General features: G+C 34.5%; 1 protein-coding gene across 1 annotated transcript in view; it reads right to left on the bottom strand.

The window, feature by feature from the left end:
• The window catches only part of LOC135215846 (cadherin-20-like), a 274,336-nt gene that overhangs the window by 190,134 nt on the left and 69,202 nt on the right, over positions 1-15,000 (bottom strand). The gene's annotated exons all lie outside the window — the stretch shown is intronic.

Raw genomic sequence — 15,000 nt, 5'->3', positions numbered from 1 at the left:
TCTCAATTTCCCTTTCAACGCTGAATGACCTCATAATGCCCAGTGTTTGGCCTTTGAAATTGATATCGCATTCCATTCCAAATTTTGTCAGATATCTTTATCAAAATAAATATGCCATGGAGCTCTTATTTGAAAGGACAATTTAAAATGAATGATAACTTGATATTCCTCGTAACGAGATCGATAATCCCAGTGTCAGCAGCACAAAATGACGTTTTCCCTGTGATAAACAATACCAAGTTCATTGGGGGGTTCGGAAGCAATTTAAATATTGATGAGCTCTCTGGATTAATTTCCCCGATCTACATACCATTTCCAACAAAAAGGATTGATAAAAAAAATTAGTTTTAATGACCTAGTAATTAGTAACAATTAAGTTTTTATTTGTTAATTTTTATTTCTTTGCTTTTTGAATCCTTTTATAATGACCTGCGGCATTGCGACTTATACTCGATTATCTCTTAGGGCCAACGAATCTTGTCTGTGGGGTCATTTTTAAAATATAGGCAGCTTCGTTGTACATGAGGTTGTAAGACTTTTGTTTCCATATCCGTATTTATTAATTAAAAACTTATAAAGATTATCATTACTGTCAGACATTATGTAAGGCGGTGGTACCTCCTCGGAGTTTCAATGAAAGAATACGTTTGCGAAAATATCATGCAAAAAAAGCTTAAAAAAATAAGCTTCTAAGCCTTTGTTTTCTACTTAAAGGGATGATAAAAGAGGTTACGGAATGAAGTGGCATATTACATAAGTTTTTATAGGGTAATGGATTCATGATGACCATGTAATGATAACATTAAAAACAGGTACTCCAAACGCAGGTGAAACGAGTGGGTTACGCCAAAACTGTAATGTAGATCTATTTGTAAAAGGAATTATGCAACTCAGACATCAAGGTAGAAGTCGAAAAAGAATGCCCTCCTGTGCAAGCTTCAAGATTGTGAGTCTAGGTTTGAAACTTTCATCAAAAACTTAATCATATATCAGAGCAAATTGGTTTTCAGACAATTCGTCCCTGTTTTGACGGATTGGTGTATCCAATTTCTTCAAGTTTTTTAATTTTCCGGTGAAAGTGTCTCAGCTTTTGGTACTCAGTGAAATATCAGAATTTTAGCTGACTCCGTGGTCAGATTTTCCAACAAAATTTCCACAAAAGATGTGTTAATTAGAAGCTCTGAATAAAAACAAAGTATTTAAGGCCTATTTCATTTATTTATCATTTTATTGTACTCTGATTGGGATTCTCTGGCATACGATGGATAGGGAATTGGTCGTGAAATACATGGAGTCATGAGGCTAAAATTATAGGAATATTAGTATTCAGAAGAAAATAAATGACATTTGACCCAACATGATATATGGTACCTTCAGAATCCTTTTAGATAAACTGGGTAGTGGAAATGTTAAGAAAATAAAGTAAATATTCGATCAAAAAAGATTTTATACATTTATTCAAAGACCAAACGAAATTTTTCTTTAAATAAACGAAATACTTTGGGTTTCACAGGAAATCTAAAATTCAGTATGAACTATAGTTTATGTTTACAGATAAATAAAGAATCTATACGACATATCAGAAGCAGTTTTGCTCCATTGTCTCAGAACGCACAAAATAGAAAAAAAATATAAAACTGCCACTATTTCTCGTAAAATTATCATGTTTATATTTGTAAACAGACTGTCCGTCCAGTAATGATCAAAACAGGGTCATTAACCTAACATGCTGCTAAGTAAACAATGTGCTTTGAACTGCAGGCTTTGATGATAGTCCAAAATTATGTTTTCAATATACTTTATGTATCAAAAGAGTGGTTATTGATGTATGTTATTTTATTATTATTATTATTATTATTATTATTATTATTATTATTATTATTATTATTATTATTATTATTATTATCCAGAAGAAGAATCTTATTCGGAACAAGCCCACAGGGACCATAGCATAGTATTGTATGTCAATGGATTTACATGCTCATTGTACTGTCTGTCTGTCTGTCTGTCTGTTTCATGGACAATGACCAACCCAGTATTTGCACCCGAAGAGTCGTGATTAATTCCCTATACCCCAGAAGGAAAGCTGTAATTACTTCACTGTGAACTAAACCCAATTCTTTTTGTCGAAATTCTTGCATCTCTCTCTCTCTCTCTCTCTCTCTCTCTCTCTCTCTCTCTCTCTCTCTCTCTCTCTCTCTCTCGCCTCTGATCCCCTTCCCACTACAAAGGTTGAAAGTGGAAAAACACAACTTGCCGAATATTTCAGCCTGGAACAATAAGACCAGAGCTTGCGCGCAATACTTCAGGGGGCAAACTGCGGACATTTCTAATGCTATTTCCAGAATTCTTTACGCCTTTGCCGTGGCTCGATATCAGGTTCGTGAGAGAGACTTGTTGGTTTCATCCTGGATGGCGGGAACCAGGGTGCTGGCATGAAAGAGAAACCTCTGTATCGTAGATTCGGTATTAAACTGATCTGGTCACCTATTTAAAAAAAATAAACAAATAGATAAATAAATAAAAACTTAAGAACTCAATACCTGACGTGAAAAGTGTCTGGTAATATCTTGACGACGTAAGATCATATATATATATATATATATATATATATATATATATATATATATATATATATATATATATATATATATTCCCTGTGTTTTAATTATTACATAACGTACTGTTACACTGACTGCCATAGGAGATAAATTTTGTTATTTTATACCTCATCCGTTAATCAGTGCATTCTTTCAATAACTCCTCAGTTTGACATGAGTTTCATTTTGGATACAACTCAAATGTGGCATAGTTAGCCTATTGCAGCCGTAGAGCATTCTGACCCCCAAATGTTTAAGAGAGGAGTAGATTCATTCCTGAATTCAGGTGAGTTAGTTTTATTATCGATCTACTCATATCTATTTACTTATCACCTTTTCCTTTGTCTCTCTTTGCAGTCTGATTTTTCCTTTAGAATCCTCTCGGCAGTTTACAGTCTGTTGACGTTGTCCATTATACAGGCCCGTACCGAGGGGGGAGGAGTCGAACGACACCCAAACCCCCCGAATTTCTGAAGTCTTTTTTTTTTTTTTTTTTTTTTTTTTTTTTTTTTTTTTTTCTGTGCCTATCCTTTTCATTGAACTGTACTCACAAAGTAATAAATAATTATTGTTTTTTTGTTAAGTCAAAGTATTTAACATAACAACGAATAAAGTAATATGCATGTTGTTGTTAACATAATAAATGAATCAATCAGTAAAATTGAAGAAATATTCTTGAATTTCAGTACAAACTTTCAACATCATAAGTAAAATTCTGTTTACCAAAGTCAGTACTTTGAATAACATCTAATCTGGTAGAAGGGCATAGACCACATACCCAATTTTTCTTCTTAATATAACTAAAATAACATTTTCAAGTATTTCTTGTATATACCTATATATATACAATGACATTTATAGAAGAAAAGGTACAGTTTTGGGAGCAACGACCTCCCCCCCCCCCCCACCCCCCACCCCCAACAAAAACTCTAGGTACGGGCTTAGCAATAAGGGTATACCCCTGAAGATTTGAAGAGGAGTATAACATATGAGTGTAAAAAATTGCTTATATTTCCTCTAGAATTCTAAATATACTTGAAATGACATACCATAATAGCAAGTCATACAGACACAACGAGCACAGAGGCATCAGCGGTTCGTTTTCCCCCTCATTTTCGAGTTTTTACGGTCAGCAAAAATCTGCATGAATTGTCCTCCTGCATATTCAAACAGGAATGAAACGCGCTGAGATACGCGACTGTATAATGAGGACAGAGTGTTGCAGGAAGCAACCCTTTTCTGTCGTTTCAGATTTATGCATCCCCTCTTTTAGGGTCGGGGTGAGGGTCCGGCGCGGGCTTAAATGGGTCGCTGGGAAACAAAATTCCGTCTCCACATAGGCCTAGCAACGTATATTTCTCATTCGGATTCTTTACTCGCCTGGTGGTGTAGTACTTACTTTCAACGTCGTTTGAAATACACATGAATCCGTGAGTGTCAGCGTGATTTTCATTCTTCAAAACAGAACTACCCAAATACAGCTAACCTTGTATTTCTTATCTATATATTTATTATTGATATTTATATTTTCTTTTTTTGATAAGTGGTCTTTTTTTCTCTCTCTCTCTCATTACTTCATGTTACTCCTTTCTAATGGACACCATATTCCTCGGAAGCTTGAACTTCAATTCAGTAGCCCCTGTGGGCCTGTTCCATATGAATAGGGTTTATCTTCTGAATGATAAAAAAAAAACCTTATTTCTGTCGACGGTCGAAACGTACCTAATTCATTCTTGTGGACACTACGTAGCTAGCAGTCGCGGGTCGCGCGCACACGCGCTACTGTGATGCGTGGAATGTGAGCGGAAGTTCTACCTAACAATCTCGAAATACCGCGTCGGGTAGAAGGTGGAATCCAATGCCCGCTTCGGTCACGATTTTTACAGAGCAGAAATAAAGAATAAAATATCGCTCCTCGCTTTTCCTGTGTGCCTTGCCCTTTTTTTTTCTGGGGGGTGGGGATGGGGAGGGGTTAGGTTAGGAGAGCAGTAGAATAAATTTATCGTGTCTGTTTTTGTTTTTGTTTTTCGTTTTTCAAGGATTTCTGTGAATACTTAAATGCCGTCGAAATGTTTTTACCCTTTGAATAGGTGCTACGTTTATAAATTCCTGTTGCTTTTATGCATTGCAATTGCATGAATTCGAATGCAGATGCATAGGTGCATGTCCTCATTGCTTCTATTCAGTAGTACAGCGAATCGGCTTATCTAAAAGTTTACCCAGATACGAAGTCACTTTCTTATGGTTAAAAATCCCATGCTTATAAACAGTTGTTTATTAATGGGTATAGCTGCAACCGTAATAAAAGAGGTTGCGCATGGTTTCCAACATGAGAAAGCTCCTATCATCATAATTCTAAAGACACAGATGTATATATAACTACAACTGTAAGAAAAATAGCAAGATAGTGTTCTTTTATTCGCTTTCCTAAAAACAAGTTTTTCATAATGCTGTTACAATGAAATGAAATTATTACATTGACAACAAAAAATTTTCAACGCACTGGTTTGATGATATTCAACCCTTGAAAAAACAAAAACAAAACAAAACAAAAAACAAAAACAAAAATTACTCTGATCCTTTCGTTTCATTTCGAAATGTCCTCACGGGTTTCTTGTAGTGAATATAAAAAAAAATATTTGTCATTATGAAATGGCCGCAAAGATTTCTTGCAGTTAATTTGAAAACTATTTGTCATTATGAAATGGCCTCACCGAATTCTTGTAGTGAATATAAAAAAGATATTTGTCATTATGAATGGCCTCACAGATATCGTTTAGTGAATTTAAAATATATTTGTCAGTAGAAAATGTCCCCACGGCTTGCTTATAGCAAATATCTAAAACCCTTTTCATTTAAGGAAAAAAAATCCCCACAGCTTTCGTGCAGCAAGTATCCAAAATATTTTTTTTTCATTACAAAGTGGTTTCACACGTGGACTGTAGCGAGTGTAGAAAAAAAAAATTCTAGTTTCTGTACCTCGCTATCAAGCAATTCAGGAACATGCGAGACAATACAGTAAGACCCTTAAAGACAACTAGATGGAACTGTGGTTGTGTAATAGCGTTTGATTTCCGTCGGCCATTTGCCCATTTCAATTGTATTATTTGCTTAGCTCATAACAAGGATAATGTATGGATTTTGCTTAATTTTCAGGGCCATAACTTTATCCCATTTGGTTTTAAAAGACAATTGAGATAATATTGTTTACCTTTATCCGAAATAACATTCATAATAATTCATTAGAATTAGGACTTCGAGCAGTCTGTTTTGTCTTCATACAAAAAGAAGCCCACAGGCTATTAATTAAATTAAATGGCCTGTCTCTCTCTCCTCTCTCTCTCTCTCTCTCTCTCTCTCTCTCTCTCTCTCTCTCAGTTGATTTAAACTCGTGTTAAAGAGATCCAATTCAAAATGAAAAATATCTGCACATTCCGTGAAGTGTTTTTGAAATTCTTTCACTCAAAATAAAAAGATTTTTTCAAATATAAATTGAGACATCAAAAAGAAAATTCTATGTTATTATAGAAATCCTTTTACGGATTTGCAGGGAAAATAGAAATCGAAGATGCAATAGTGTATACTTTGATAGTCATTTTGATAATGGTAAAAATACATATTCATACAGAAACCACTCAGAATATATCATGATGTTTTCATAACCATCTTAATTGTTATGAATGATTTATCCCAATTTAATTTCGTACTAATGTTCACGTCATACCCTCAATTACCTTATTTATCTTTGCATATTGTTATGACCAACAGTTATCATAATTGTTGTTATGGCGTCGTTCTGAAGATAACAAGCTAGAGGTCAAGAAAATATTTACCCAGTTAAGTAAAGAAAATTTTTCCGCATAATTTGCAAAGATACGTCAAACTTATCGTGGAGATCACGTATATACTGATCAGGGAAACCTAACCTAATCTAACCTAAGCCATATACTGATTAATTGTTAACCAGGGGAAAATAACAAGGCAATTATAAAAGCAAATGGAAGAGGAACCACATATCCTAAGCGGAAAAGACCAAGACAATAAAGAGCTAGATCCATAATGCCTTGAGGTATGTAAGAACCAAAATAAGTTATAGTTTTTTTTATCATAAAAATTAAGAGGCCATTGCACCTTTAATTCCCATTGTCCCGTTGAAAGTAATCACCTCATTACCATTATGGCCAAGGTGTTTGCGCTCCTGAAGATCTACTCTCTCTCTCTCTCTCTCTCTCTCTCTCTCTCTCTCTCTCTCTCTCTCTCTCACTCACTTTAAACACTATTTTTTTTAAATCCCGCTATATGATGTTACTACAGGATACAAAATAAACTTTCTTAATATAATCCTGACACTTCATTCTCTCTCTCTCTCTCTCTCTCTCTCTCTCTCTCTCTCTCTCTCTTAAGACTTATTTCTCTTTTTTAACTTTCTGTATGATACTGCTACAGAATATAAAAAACCTTTCTCATTGTAATGCTGACACTTCGTAGTCTCTCTCTCTCTCTCTCTCTCTCTCTCTCTCTCTCTCTCTCTCTCTCTTGAAACTTATTTCTTTCTTTAACATTTTTTGTGATATTACTAGAGAATACAAAATCTTTCCTTTAGTAATGCTGACGCCTCATATTGTTCGCTATTTCCACTTTATTTTGAATTAAAAACTGTAATAGGTTACCCTGTTAACACATTTATGCATCTAATTATCTTCCTTTATCTTTCCGTATTCAGACCAAACTACACAGACAATTCTGAGGCTTTCCAAGAACTTCAAAGAAACCGTGTTAAATACCCACAGTAAACCATTATGTTAACATAACTACCAGTTCCACGTTGGCCGAGTGCATTTCGCACTCGGCTACCAACCCGGTGGTCCGAAGCTCGATTCTAGGCTCGGCCAACGCGGAACCAGAGGAATTTATTTCTGGTGATAGAAATTCATTTCTCGATACAATGTGGTTCGCATCCCACAATAAGCTGTAAATTCCATTGCTAGGTAACTAACTGGTTCCTAGTCACGTAAAAATAACTAATCCTTCGGGCCAGCCCTAGGAGAGCTGTTAATCAGCTCAGTGGTCTGGTTAAACTAAGATATACTCAATTAACTTAACATAACTACTGATTACACCCACTTAGAAAAAGGCTTAAAACATGCGAAAGGACAGTGTAAGTCACATATGCGTTTTTTCACGTCTACTGACGGAAATTTCTGGTATACTAATGTACTCAGACACCTCCTTGTGTGTTTCGTTGAAAATGATACGATGTATTCACTGCCTGACCATTTTTTTCAATGGCCGGGCAGCAAATTCCCGAGATGTTTACTGCTATTGCTCCGGCCCCGGTATATTTGCCGGTGTCCGGTAATTTCATCGCAGTAACTACATCGTGGTAATTTCATCGCATGGTAATTACATCTCATACATTTTCACTGCATTGTAATTACATCGTAATAGATCACATCGTCAGTGATTTCATCGTAAGGTTTCTTTCACCGCAAAAAAATAAATGAACAGTAATATGTAATTCACTTTTTTTCTGCAAAACGTCCAAGTACTACAGTTAGAGCTGTTGATGAGATCAAAGTATCTAACTATCTAACTAGCAAATGGCCTGCTTGTTGACTTTTCCCAAGCAATACGTAAAAAGGAATATACGAAATGCTAGAAATACCGCAGCACAAATTCCTGCAAATCCAGAATGTTTACTCCAGTTAAGCATTCCTCCGCTATATAGGGTAACACATTCAAATCAGCCATTCCTTCTGTTCAGCAGTGATGATGGATCAGACCGGATTATTTTATTTTCGACTCGGAGAAATCTCCAGGTATTATCTAGTGCAAGCATTTGGTATGCAGATGGGATTTTCAAAACTGTACCGTCTTTATTTAAACAACTATACACAATACATGGTATCATGAAAGGTGACGTTTGCCTCTTGTTTTCGTTTTAATGAGTAACAAAACTGACGATAGTTACAATAAGCTTTTGTCAGAACTAAAAGATTTAGAGCCAACCTTATCGCCAAACATAATTATGACTGATTTTGAACGTGCAGCGATTAATGCTTTTAGAGAATTTTTTTTCCTAATTCAGATCAAAAAGGTTGCTTTTTTCCAGTTCTCACAATGTTTATTTCGATCCATTCAATCAAATGGTCTGCAACAGGTGTACGAGTGATGCAGAATTCGCATTAAAAATGCGTATGATTGCAGCCATTGCATTTGTTCCTGTCTCCGATGTGGTTAGCACTTTTCGATATTTAATTGACAATAACGATTTTCCTGAGGAAGCCCTGCAGCCTGTCTTAGATTGCGTTGAGGATGCCTGGATTGGAAGGCCAAATCGTCCCATAGTACGTCGACCCCCTCGCTTTGATCATGTGCTATGGAATTGTTTTGATAATTTTTGTTTTTGAAATATTTTTTTAATATATGATTTATACGTAAATGTTTGAAAATAAATAATAAAAAAAAACTTTTTAAAGAATGTCGCTTTCTTTATTATCCTCTTTTTTTTCTTAGACTGATTAACTGAGTTAAAGATAAGACTGGCGTCAAACAACTAGTTAATAATCATCGTCGTTAAAAGAATAGATAAAAAATAAAAAGACAGTTAAACCCTAACGCTAAATATATAATTTTACTTTTAAAATAAAACAAATCATGCTTTATTTTTTGCGGTAAAAGAAACCTTACGATGAAATCACTGACGATGTGATCTACTACGATAATTACAATGCGGTAAAAATGTATGAGATGTAAATACCATGCGATGAAATTACCACGATGAAATTACCACGATGCAATTACTGCGATGAAATTATAGTGAATCATTTTTGCCATGCCCCTATGTTAAGTTAGGTTAGGTTAGGTTTGGTAAGTTTTAAAACATGGTCCGTGTATATTTTGGGTGTGGGAAACTTAAAGAGATTATTTTCAAGAAGAATCTACGATTAGTTTTTGAGATACGGCGTCCCGCTTTTTTCAGGGAAGGTCTCGGTACTCGGTTAAAGTTCGGGAATATGTGCCCGGGCATATCAGGAATCGGCTGTGCATCTTCGGGATATTTTCAAAAGGTGCCACCTCGGAAGCTAATTACTTTACAAACTCTTCACGTATCGAACAGAAACGTTCTAAAGGACATCTAAATTATCAGAGGAAAAAAAAAGTGAGAATGGTCTCGTAAGGGGAACATCGATCATAATAATAAAAAATGAATGTCATAACGCGAGATATGAACTTGTTATCAGCATGTTGAAGAGAAAAGGTTTGGGTGGGGGGGGTGGGGGGGGGGGGGTGGGGGGGGGGTGGGGGACGTTGATTTCCTTGTATGCACACGATGGGCATTTAATGAAGGTGTAATCAGAATTGTATAACCATTGTAATGATTTCACACATACCGAATGTACAGAGAGAAACAGTTAGAAGAAAAAAATATTGACAGACAGGCTTACAAAGAACGAGAGAGAGAGAGAGAGAGAGAGAGAGAGAGAGAGAATTTTGTTCAGCCGTTCCCCTCCCACTTTGAGAATGCATAATTGAGATAACTTGATCATGCACAGCATGAATCTGGGATAGGCTGAAACCTGGTTATATGGCATATGAGTAGTGAAATACATTTCCATAATGACGTTTTCCAACCATTATAGCAAACTGGATGGAAAAGGCCCGGGGCCGGATGTCACAATGAGCTGGCAGACGAATGAATGCATATTGCATAATGTGATTAAGCTCACATTAGTAGGGAGGGCATTGCATGAATTGTTGTGTAAGAGAGAGAGAGAGAGAGAGAGAGAGAGAGAGAGAGAGTCTGACTTCTATCACAGATTGCATTTGCTGGAAAAAGGGAACTCCAAAGTCAATATGAAAATCAGTCCGCGGAACTTTTTCACTTCTAATGCTTCGAAGTCTCAGAGCTTTGACTTCACTCCCTGGATTGCGTGTCAGTTAGGTCTTGCGGAAATTTGTGAAGCCTCAAAACTTTTCCTTTTCATTCGGGCTTATTGTCAGTTATGAGTCTGGAAATTTGCTTGAAGTCTCAGAGTCATCTTCTTTCATTACTTTGCTCATACTTAGTCAACATTATTGCACAGAGATCAGCGCTGACACCATTGTTAAGCACATTATAATCTCTTGAGTGTTTCTTATGATCATTCCTCAGATTTTATCGTCGTAGAAAATTTGCATCACAAAAATATAAGGGATACTTCTAGCTGAATATATATATATATATAATTATATATATATATATATATATATATATATATATATATATATATATATATATATATATTCAGCTAGAAGTATCTCTTATATTTTTGTGATGCAAATTTTCTTAAGGCTACAAGAAATAAGCAATGGAACTAAATTTTAATATATAGTGGAGTACATTCAAAAAGTTTATTGAAAAAGAAGGCTCTAGAAAGAAATAAGAAAAATTCACGATTCAGAGAAACGAATACCAGATGTCCCCATGACAGGATTCAAAGCTTGCCATAGAAAAAGTAAAAGAAGTCAGTTCCTGAACAAATAAAGATTTCCATGTAAATAGGAAATATAACGCTCCCTAATTTTCCCAATGTATGCGTTTAATCTTAAATATAATCTAAACAATACCCATTTTGAAATATCTCCTTGAAATTTTAGTTGGAAAACTTTACATTTCAATCGAACCTTGTTAGAGAAAAGCTGAAAGTATAAAAAAGTCTATTCGTTAACATTATATTCAGTAGAAAACTGTCCCATCCGATTCTGGATATAATGAAAAAATGTAAATTGTCTTGTAAATTAACGTTGCGTTGTAATTCCAATTGAGTTACGGACAAATATTGCAGAAACTTCATACGTGATTCAACTAAGGTCCCTTAAAATATATATATATATATATATATATTTTTATATATCATTAATATTATATATATAATATATATAATATCCATATATATATATAATAATTATATATATTATACACACACACACACACAACACAACATATATATTATATAATATTATATAACACACACACACATATATATATATATATATATATATATATATATATATATATATTGTGTGTGTGTGTGTGTATTATATATATTATATATATTATATATATATATATATATAATATATATGTGTGTGTGTGTGTGTGTGTGGTGTGTATATATTATATATATAATATATATATATATATATATATATATATATATATATATATATATATACATATATATATATATATAGGTTTTTAACGCTAGTGAATCACGTATGAAGTTCTGCAATAATTTGTCCGTAACTCATGAATACACGCAACGTATTTACAAGAAAAGCAATTTACATTTTTCATATATCCAGAATCGGAATGGGACAGTTTTCATACTAGAATATAAGTTAACGAATAGACTTTTTATACTTCAAAAGCTCTCTAACAATGTTCGATTGAAATGTAAGTTTCAACTAGAAATTTCAAAGGAGATATTCAAATGTGTATTTAGATTATTCATAGATAAACGCATACATGAAAATAGGGAGCGTATATTTCCTATTTACATGGAAATTACTTTATTTGTTCATGGACTGACTTCTTTTACTTTTCTATGGCAAGCTTTGAATCCTGTCATGGGACATCTGGTATTCGTTTCTCTGAATCGTGAATTTTTTCTTATTTCTTTCTAGAGCCTTCTTTTTCAATAAACTTTTTGAATGTACTCCACTATATATTAAAATTTAGTTCCATTGCTTATTTCTTGTAGCCTTAAGGAGGTACTGTCAAGCTTGGGAAGGAATGAATATAGGACTTAAGTAACACTGCTCGTTTTTCTTTTAGGGACTTCAGCCTTGTGGACTGGGAGAAGTACTACCAGGCGCTACTGGTGCCTCAGTACTTCAACAACGTATTTACATTGTCAAAGTTCTTTAGTATTTTGTTAATTTATCTATTTTTACAGTAACTGATCCCTCCTTTCTGATGTATTTGCCATTACATTCTGTCTTTTTCGAACGGACACCAAATTCTTTGGAACCTGAATTTCAAGTCAATGGCCCCTGTGGTTGGCTTGTTCCATGTGAATAGGGTTCATCCTCTGAATTTATGAATAATAATGGATGGCTCCTGAAAAGTACGTTCTTTAAGTTTCTCAGCTAGTCTTTAGGTATGATGTTGCTAAACACACTCTCTTAGATACCTTGGCCCCAATAAATGCTGGTACCCATTATAGCAGGCCTTAACTATTGTTTTTTTTTTCTTTCTTTCTTTCTTTTAACAGGCCAAAGCTGGTTAGGAAGCATAAGTGTCATCGAAAAATATTTCATACATTTAGCAGTCATACGCATAAATTGTATATACCATATATGTGTTTACCTTGTATGTTGGTTGGAATGTATGTAGCGAAGACAGGATGAGAATCGTTTTTATTGTTTAAAGAGCAAACACAAAATCTGCCGCACAGAAAGTTATTTTATTTTATAGCTTAATCTGCGCAGCATTTTTTGTCATGTCAAAGGAATATATAATTTTTATCTACCGCTGTTCCTAAAAAACGAAAAATATCGAGCCTTGGCGTAGAATATTCTCTTTGTACAAAAGAAATAATTCAGTGCCACCAATATCACCCCTCTAACCCTCATTTTTTTTCATGGTTATTGCTTTCCAGTGAGGTATCATTTGTTGACAAAACTGGGATTCCTATTATTTTTCTCTTGCTCCTCGATTCTCTTTTCACCTCCATGTATACTGGGAGAAAAAAGTATGACTCGTAAATCCTCAAAATAATCACTTCTGTTTTCCGATGTGTTTTTCGTAAGCGAAATTTGATTATCCGACACCTTATCTTCTGGTTTTTTTTATCTATACGCGAGGGTTTTTTTATCGCGGGTATATGTTAGTCATATATCACATAACAAAAAGGACTGGAGAAAACACAGTGCAATGCCTAAACGTAAAAAAAAAAAAAAAAAAAAAAAAAAAAAAAAAAAAACCAGGATGGTGAAGGTTGAATCGGAAATTCTATTGGAAATGCTATCGCCTCGGTGTTGGGCAGCTGAACCCTTCATGGCTGCAGCTGGGATGCAGTATTGGTAAAAAAAAAATTGAATATTACGACTGAAACTGTTGTTATATAAATAAAGAAAGACGTGCCGTTTGTGACAAAAGGCAGTGAGCGTCACATGAGGTGTCATATATTCCATAAGGAAACCAATCTGAAGAAAATAAAATACCATGAAGATTTTTAAATAATATAAATGCAATAAAAATATATATATATATATATATATATATATATATATATATATATACGTATATATAATATATATATATATATATATATATATATATATATATATATGTGTGTGTGTGTGTGTGTGTGTGTGTGTGTATGTGTGTGTGTGTACGCATAGTATATCAGCAACCTCAGATTCATTTTAATTCATTTTATTCATAATCGAGGTTATCCAATATCCTTTGTAAAAATAAAACCTTCTCCCGTATTAAAAACTCAGGTCCTAGTACAGTATGAAACGTCCAAATTGATAATATTTTTCATTGACTATTTAACGTTGAAAAATATTCACAAGGTATCAATATTTGTCTGATTCTGCAGCGGAAGATAAACCCCCCCCAACACAGTTTTTTTTTAAACCGTCCTTTGAAAAAGAATCGCTAAATAGTCTGTGAGCAAAGTTTGCATGCAAACAAACTTTCCCAAAACACGAAATCCAAAGAAACTTTTGCAAACTTCCTCATTAAAGTTTGCCTGGGTTTTGCTCTCATCATAGCGTGTGGTAAATTATATTTTGGTGCTTTAATAATCTTGTAATCTCGCTCGCCGTGATATTCGCTCTCTCTCTCTCTCTCTCTCTCTCTCTCTCTCTCTCTCTCTCTCTCTCTCTCTCCCTAAGAATGGAATTTTGTCCTGTTCCTCATTCCTTTTCTTTCCCTCATTCTTTTTCTTTCAACTGTTATTACTTTCGTTTCAGTTTCAGAAGGCAATTTACGTTTCAGCGAGACCTTCATTACGAACTTGGGTTTTTCGAAAACATACTTTCCCCGTGTTTGCTTTATTAGAAAGGGGAAAGAAACGATAGGATCTTACCCCTCTAATGAGAAAACAAAAGATCTTGATGTGGAGTCATCCTTGAGTGATGTGACGAGCTACAAAACATAAACTTACCCCTTAATGAGAAAACAAAAGTTCTTGATGTGGAGTCATCCTTCAGTGATGTGACGAGCTACAAAACATAAACTTGCCCCTTAATGAGAAAACAGATCATCTTGATGTGGAGTCAGCCTTGAGTGCTGTGACGAGCTACAAAACATAAATGACAAGAGAAAAAAATATGAGAGGCGAGTACTACCCCTTCAAAATAAATGCCACGAGAAAAAAAAAAACGTATGTAAGATAAGCGA

Source organism: Macrobrachium nipponense, chromosome 5 (genome assembly GCF_015104395.2).
Source record: "Macrobrachium nipponense isolate FS-2020 chromosome 5, ASM1510439v2, whole genome shotgun sequence".
Lineage (NCBI taxonomy): Eukaryota > Metazoa > Arthropoda > Malacostraca > Decapoda > Palaemonidae > Macrobrachium > Macrobrachium nipponense.
This window is presented reverse-complemented; position numbering and strand designations above follow the sequence as displayed.